Source organism: Gymnogyps californianus, chromosome 5 (assembly GCF_018139145.2).
Source record: "Gymnogyps californianus isolate 813 chromosome 5, ASM1813914v2, whole genome shotgun sequence".
Classification (NCBI taxonomy): domain Eukaryota; kingdom Metazoa; phylum Chordata; class Aves; order Accipitriformes; family Cathartidae; genus Gymnogyps; species Gymnogyps californianus.
The window spans coordinates 53,871,915-53,880,511 of NC_059475.1; positions in this window are offsets into that span (position 1 = coordinate 53,871,915).

Genomic DNA, 8,597 nt, shown 5'->3' on the forward strand with positions numbered 1-8,597 from the left:
GGAACGACAACAATCTCCCAGGAAATGTAATATTTCTATCAGGTCGATTCTGTCCAGGCAGAGTTCTGCCACGGAAGGACGAGCTGAGGTTTACTCCCTGAGACTTTGTGTCCATTTCTGTTCCAAAAAATAAATAAGCAAGACTATGAAAGTGTGCCAGGAGAGGTAAGTCACTGATTTCTGCATAATTGCAAAAGGAGCACGTGCAGCACTGACACTCAACGGAAGAGTAAAGATAAGATTGAAATGCACCTGGTAATTTTCTTTACGGTGGAAGTATAAATTTGGTGCAAAGAATTTGGGGCATATACTTCTACCCTGATCTGTGTCAAAAGCAGGGGAATAGGAACACACACGTGTTGAAGAAGACAGAGCTTAGAGACATCCTGATCTAGGATCTCTCTGCACATAACAGTTTTATATTTGTATCTGGGAAAGTCTGAATAAGTATGCCAGAAAGCTTAAGTCAAGACAGTCTGGTCACTACATACACATACAGAACAGCATCAGTTTCAAACCAAGAAATGCTTCCTTGAACATACGCTTGCACAGAGAGCTGAGAAGAGGCTCATCAGAAAAGCTAAATGCACTCAGTTCAGGGTTCAATTTTTATCTTATAGAAAACATGAAAATGACTCCTATCTCCTTGTGCATCTTTTCTGCAGATGACACCTTTCTACCTTTGTAGCCAAGTGTGAAGTGAGTTGTATGGAAAAAACAACAGTTTGGTGTAGAATAAAGTAGGTGTGAGGTGATAGCCTCAAATATCCGTATGATCAGGAAATTCAAGGGAAGGACAATGTGTACTAGAGAAAACAAGCAGGGAGGAGGGAAAAGGGGAAGAAGTCTAAAGGTTAAAAGACTACAAACGTGTCCTTGCAGACAGTGGCCTCCAAATAACCTGTGTGACTATGCAACGGGGAACATATTTTAAAAATTGTGGAATAAGGTAATGGCCAGCAGTAGGCTTAATGGTGTTATTTATTGCAAATCTAGTTCATCAGCATTTTCATACCTATAAAATATCCACCGAAAACTGTGAAAACAAATGACAATTATGAAGTGTAGACACCCAGAATAGGATTCTCTGAACTTGACTTCTGTTGTCTTTTTTCTTCATCTCAGGCAATCGTGGGAATCCTCATATCTGACTGACATACTTCCTAAACCTCACTGCATGCATCCCCTTGATAATGATTTTTTTCCTGCACACAATTAATGTCTAAATATGTGATATGTTTGCAGTATCATTGTGGATATCTGCACTCGGATTCCAAACAGTCAAATTACCCATTGCCACTGTCAGGAAGAATGCTCCTTTCTCTCTCTGTTGGTTACAATACACTTCCCTCCGTATTAGATTCAGGCTTGCCCAGTCAATCTACACATTTACAGCTCCAGGATTAATCCATGTAATTCACAGTTCAGCCAGGAAATTGCCAAACTGGCCCAGTGAAGACCTTCCACCCAGCACTCACATCACCAGCTGCGCTTGCCTTTTGTGCTGGGAGCCTATTGAATTTTATGTCAGGCTTGGATCTGTTACCCTCCTTTTCAAAACTTCTCATAGCCTATACGGGCCATTTCAGCCAAGAGTGGTTAGGAACATCTTGGGCACTGGAATTGCTGAGTTTTCACCCACAGGAGTGAGAGCGTGTATGCAGAAGATAACAGTTTCTTAGTAAAAAACTCCTCCTAGAGACATGCTGCATGCAAACTTAGGTGCCTTCAGGACAGATAAGACCTTTTAAACTTGTCTTCCACAGTTCTACTGCCAAAAAGGGAAAACATATATCTTTGCTACGAGAAAAAAAAAGGAGAAACATCTTCAATATCAAATTAGTAATTGTGAGAGGAGCCAGATATAACAGAGGTGAAGAGCAAAAGGGTTAAATTACTTTAAATCTTTTTATTGAAAAATGCCTGTTTGCAAACATTTTCACACAAATGTTTTGCCTTATCAAGCTTCAATAAGTATCAAAAAAAGAAAGAAGAGAAATGCCATTTGTCTTTCATTCTTTAAATTAAATTGTGTCCTCTTGGTAGAGGTAGACCTCTACCCTTTTAGAGAATTATTCTGAGTATCTTGAGTTCTTTTCAACACATAATGCATGAAAATGCATGAAGAAAGGCATATGGCTGAATGCAAATAAACCCCAATCCTCAAATGGCATTTTACTCTCCAGACTTCGTATTCTCAAACTTGCTATTTTTTAAATGTCACTAGGCACTTTTGATCTCCTAACTTTGATAATTCTGGCAGCGTCTGGAAGGGCTGGCTTTGTTTCTCATTAGAAGAATAATATGCTAGCTCTATCATTTGTGTATGGAGAAAGGAAATAAGATAGTGAGGACACTGCAGGAAAAGTTTCATTGTGATTTATTACAGGAAAAGAAAGAAATAGGAGTAATGAAAGAAAAGAAAAGCAATAACAACAGAAGGATTGAAAGAATATGTGTGTGTGTGTGCATAATACAGTTGATTTATACTGTGGGAGAAGGAATACGAGCACAGCCTAACTTTGTGTATTTCTTTTTGATGCAAAAGTGAGGATGCAGCACTGGCGACAGAGCAACCTTTCCAGGGTGTAAATGAGCGGTGGTCTAACTTCAAATATCCCAGCCATGATTCGGCTACATGTTCTAGCCTGGGTCCGTTGCATTGTACCCCTGCACCTTGTGTATACTCATGTACCCACAGGTACAGCCACCAGCTAGAGTTAACAATTTCCATCATTTCATGTTAAAATGGAGCTCTTTTAAAAGTCCTCCCCAAACTCCTGTCAGTTTACCCTAATGTTTTCCATGCTAGATGTTTATGGAACATTTGCTTTCTAATCATTTTCAGTTTATAAATCATTCAGCCATATTGAGGAAAACAAAAGGTGTGTGTTGGGGCAAAAGGAAACAGAATTGTGCCTCTGTTTACAGATTCTCTAGCTGAGATGCTCTTGTACCTGTATGCTTTGAAAAATTCTATTAATTGTTAAAGAAATTAAAAGAAAAAAAATCTTTGAAGACCTTTTAAATGCAAAGACACCACCTCTGGCTCTGGAAGTCCCTGAGTCAAAATCCCAGGGAAAATGTAGCTGAGAAGTATCTCCTGTCCTGTTCTTATACCTTCCCTCATCACCTGCAGTCGGCCACTTTCAGAGAGGGATTTGTGCTTTGACTGGCACAGCTGCACTAATATAACCGAGAGGAATTATTATGTTCAAATCATGGCCATGACTTTTTGCTGTATTTGTCAGAGGCCAGTCACATCTGGACAAGTTACATACCTTCAAAACCCAGAAATATGTTGAAAGCTGGTGATTAAAATTCTCTGAAAAGTTCATTAGCACTGAGCATGATCCGTCCCCAACGTTTGTACATTTTGACCAGACCAACCTGCTTTGCTCTGTTCAGGTGTGGAAAAGGACTTCCTCTTTAGTTCCTCCTCACTGTACCTCAATTCTCCATCTGGAACATGAAGATAGTAACACCACTTGACTCAGAGGCTGGGGGTGTGTGAACCACGTATCATGGCCTAATGTGACAGCTTGAGTGAATGTAGGCTTACTGGGGAGTGTAGGTGAGGTCATGCAAGGTAGCTAAAGGAAGAGGTTAGGTACCTTCATTTACCATGGAGTACATACGGGGACGTGGGCAGATAGCGTAGAGCTGTAACTTTTCACCTTAGCTTTTCCTGCAGTAACCGATTTCTCTGCCCATACTCAGTCATGCAAAGTCATAGACAACAGTCATACAAACTTATGGGGCACGTTCATACCATTTTATTCAGTGATGCATTTAAGTGATGAATGGCATGAGGCCATGTACTGAATGTTGAGAATGAAATAAAGTTTACATGAAAACTCATCCAGTGACCATCACATTATTTTCCAATCCTTGATATTTGGTATATTTTCAATATACTGCATGAAGCAAAGACTAGTCCAGATATGTAGCTGTGTAATAATGTATCATGACACATATGCAAAAGAAGGCTGAATTAAGATGACATGGCCAACCTTTATTTTTTGTTGCTATATTTTGCAATTTTTATGTTTTTCAGCACATTTTACTATCGAAAATAACTGCCAAAGCCCTATTTCAATATACTTAGAAAAGAGAATCATTAACTTTCTAAGTACAAGTCATGTGACTATGTATCTGTTTTGCCTCTGCTACCTAGCAATTTCTCTTCATGAACAATGAAAAACCTGGGAATCTGCTCAAAGTGGAAAATGGTAATTTTTAAAAAGAAATACTTTTGTCAACTGCAAAAACTGCCTCTTTTTTCATTAAAAAAATCAAATTGTTTTCTTGCTAAGAATTTTCAGGAAGTGATTTAATCTTGCTGTGATGTAGTTTTTGTGGCAGCTATTTTCTAGCTTTGTTATTTAAATCTCCTTACAATGAGAGCTATAATAGGAAAAATGCGTGCAAATTATTGGTAAAAATTACTTCTACTTTGAATATTAATAGAAATCTAAAAGCTTTATACAGAGAGTCTAATTTTTCATCTGCAACTAGATATGAATCTCTTTTCATGCTTGCAGACAGAGAAGTGCAGCCAGAACCTTTCAAACTATGCAGCAGCCCGTGTAGCATATCAGATCTGGGCCTGGACTCTGGAGAGGGCACCTGTAAACAGAAAAGGCACCTGTAAAGTTTTCAGTGGTAGTTAATGAAGCTGTATGCCCCTGTGACAGAATTAAATATTCTCACCACTCAGCCTAGCAGTCACAGGATGCCTGGAAGCAGCTGTCGATACAGCAGACATAAAGCACGTTATAAATAGGTCAGTGAAACAGGCAGCAAGTTCTCTTTCCTTCCTCTTTCTTCCCTGCCACCCTGCAAATCCTTGCAACCTGAGAACATCAATTATTGGAATAAAAATACAGACCTCAAAGAGGCACCAAGGAAAGAGATATCACTACTCTAGATTTCTCTATATTATTCAGGATCTAAAACATTAAACTTTCTGCTTAATTTTTTTTTTCTAATTTTGTAAATGGAAACATTTTTTGAGACTATCAGGAATTGTGAAAATGTAAATGGAACAAACTTTAATAGTGTTGATGTAAACTTTATGTCTTCTCGAAGATCAGGCAATTGCAAAGATTACACACCATACTGGGAGACACTAAATACAGGTAAAAATTGTAGTGGAGTTACTAAATTTTATCAGAGCACTCAGAGGGAATAAATGTGTTCTGCAGGTTACACATAAAGTATGATTGCTTTTATGGAATGATTCTATAACCCAACAATTCAATATAAAATCTATACAGGACTTACAGGATTGGGTTACGTCCACTCTCACCCAGTCCCTTTATCAATATGGAATCCCAGTTTTTAAGATTTTGTATGAACAGGGAAAGAGGGTTGCCATGGAATTTACTTCAAGGTAAATAACTATGTCATCTGCAAGAACCAGTAATTCTCAGGCTGTGGGCAGTTCAGATGTGGTCCTAGGAGTCTGCCTATGTAGTACTGAATAAAAGACACTTCTTTCCAGCCATTTATTCATCTAAACTAGATTGTATCTGTAAGATGATCCAGTCAAACAAGCACCATACAACGGCTGTAGAGTGGAACAGGACATGTTAAAATGTGTGTTGAATTCCACTTGCTGCTTATATATGTCTACTGCGGGTATATTTCCTAAAAAGGTTTTCAGACTCTAATGCAGAGAAAAGCTTGTTAGATGCAGTGATGCGATTAGATATTTTCTGGATTGAAATATGCTTTGTCTGTATCCTCTCTGTAAAAAACAGAGATAACCTAGGGCATTGGCTTTGGCCTTCCTTGTTTCTTTCCAACATTGGAAATAGATCTGTTCATGTCACTTCTTTGGTCTTCAATGATCTAATACTTCAAACATTCACAATCACATGTGAATTTTCCACTGAGGGGATTTGTAATGTGTTTTGAAGACCAAACAAGTGGACTAAAACTAGAATTAATTTGTAATTAATACAATCTCTTAAAAACCCCTCCTCTTTCATATTTGTTTACATGAAAATTAATTGTGCCATTGCCTGTTGAAATCTGAACAGATGGTACTATAACACTTAAAAACAATCCTGCCACATACCACACATGCCTTTAGCTCTAGGATGTTATGATTAACTTGAGTGGTCTAGATGAGCTTCCCATCCCACACCGGTGGCATTGGTTGTTAGGATTTTAAATATTCTTCACTGTGAGGGTGGTGAGGCACTGGCACAGGTTGCCCAGAGAAGTTGTAGATGCCCCCTCCCTGGAAGTGTTCAAGGCCAGGTTGGATGGGGCTTTGAGCAACCTGGTCTAGTGGAAGGTGTCCCTGCCCATGGCAGGGGGGTTGGAACTAGATGATCTTTAAGATCCCTTCCAATCCAAACCATTCTATGATTCTATGATATTACGTGAAGAGAAGATACCCTACATTTTTATGGACTTCTGTAGCGTCCTGAACTCTTTTTTTCTTAGTGTCTGAGAAGGTGATATATTCACATTAATTGAAATGATGATTATGTGCAGCTGAGTCACCTTATGCAGAAATTGAAGGTTGTGAATTCATTTGGTTTATTATTTCCAACATGTTGCTTAATCTGTCATGAGGCAGGATGGATTTTCTCTTAACTCATGCCAGTACCAGCACTGTATGTTCCGAATAGGCAGCAGGGCTGATGTCTCCTCTTTGGGTTTAAGTCCTAATGACGCCCAATGATAACTGATAATTCTATCTAGAAGATACGAACATAGACAAACATTTTGGAGCTTTGTCCTACACAGGAGCTCTCCATGATCTACCCAAACCTCGTGGGTTCCCCATAGGAAGAGGATTACCATGATAAGATGTAAGGAAACTTCTGTAAGCCAGAGGAGGCTACTTGATAACAACATTCAGTGTACCTGTGAATTTAACCAGAGAATACTTGTGAGGTGTGATCTGACAAGATGACATCTAGAGCTCTGAGGAAATGTGGATGTAAGCCACCAACCATGCATTCAGCATTATAATCAGAAACTCAGGAGGAGAACAGGTCCTCAACAGAGGAGGATGTGAAGTGGCAGACACTGTAAGTGGTGTCTTCATTCACATTCTTGCTGGTACCTCAGGTATGAGTACAAGTTCTCCATGGAGAAAGTATAGTGGTTAGTTGCAATACGTTAGTATAGAAGATTGTTTGAGGAAACAAATAAAGGGGGAGGGTGGGAGAAAGAACAACAACAACAACAAAACCTATGCTAATATTACGTACACTTTAACAGCTATCCTTACTAAGAATAAGCATGTACAGAAGAGAGGTAACAGCCATAAAGCTTGAAAGAGTTAGAGTACTGCAGGTTTGGGACACTGAGTCACAGATGATGAGAGGGAAGGAACTTACAGTTGCAAGTATGGGGACATCCACAGTACGGGAGTCCCTCTAAACAATGCTTGCCAAGTGTCTTCACTCAAACACTTCATTTGAGAGAGAGAGTCTAAATAGTAAAATGTATATGGACAAGAATGTGAGAGGCGTCTTGAGCTCTCACATAAACCTGACATCAACCAAAAGATTTTGACTTGAAACAGTGACTGAAAATTACTGAAAATACTGTCTCTAAGTCAGAGTAGACTTACTTGTTAAGAGTAAGTAAATGTGAAGTTTGTTTTGTCAAGGGTATTTGCTGTATTATGTCTTTGCTTTTAGGACTGGAGCAATTGTGAAAGAAGATCCATTCTTATTCTTTTGCATGTGACATGAGCTGTATTCCTGAAACTATCTCTTCCAATCTTTGCCTTAGCTAACCTGTCAGATAACTGAAGTTGCGAGATAGCCTTCCACAAAAAGTTTTGTTTTTCTTCTTTGCTCACCATCATGTGCTTAACATGCAAAACAGATGTCTGCGGCTCCACTTCCCCTTTCAGCTGATGGGTACAGTAACTTCCAGACAGATGAAACAACATCACACAAAAAGTGTTCTTTTCTTCTTACCCTACTATAAAAACTGTTCTGAAATTAACTAAAAGTTACTTGCTGTTTACTTCAACCCCATATGCACAAAGCCATAGTAAAAGTCTCCTGTTTATCTGTCAGAAAAGCCAGAATCCGTCCTTTCTCCTGAATGTTCCTTTTATATAATTAATGACAATAAATATTCATAAGTATTGCTCACTGTTGGAGCAGTATTTTATTCCTTGTAGGACGTTAGTAGTTTTCACTTAATGAAAGTAATCTTTAAAGTCTTTTTTTTCTTCTTTGGGTGGAGGCAAAACTTGCCCAATAGTGCAAATCTCTCCAAAAAGAGTGCTGAGCATGTTCTTTATGCCAAGCCCCTTGGTTTCAGTGTGCGCAAGTGCCCTTTTTCTGTCATGCAAACCTCTGAATCATGGGGCTTTAAAAAAGGAAATGGGCCACTTGAATTGGTTATCAGAAAATGGCCTCAGAAAATCCTGAGAGTTTTTGTGGAAGGGAAATCGAAGACTGAAAAAATCGGGACTTTAGAGCTTACATTATTTCTTTACTAGTCCCAGGATATTCTTTCATAAAGGAGTCCCTAAGGATGTGGGAAGCCCTTGTGTTAACCTCAACTAATGGCTCTTCTAAGCCTAGTCATGATACCTTACGTGAACTTAA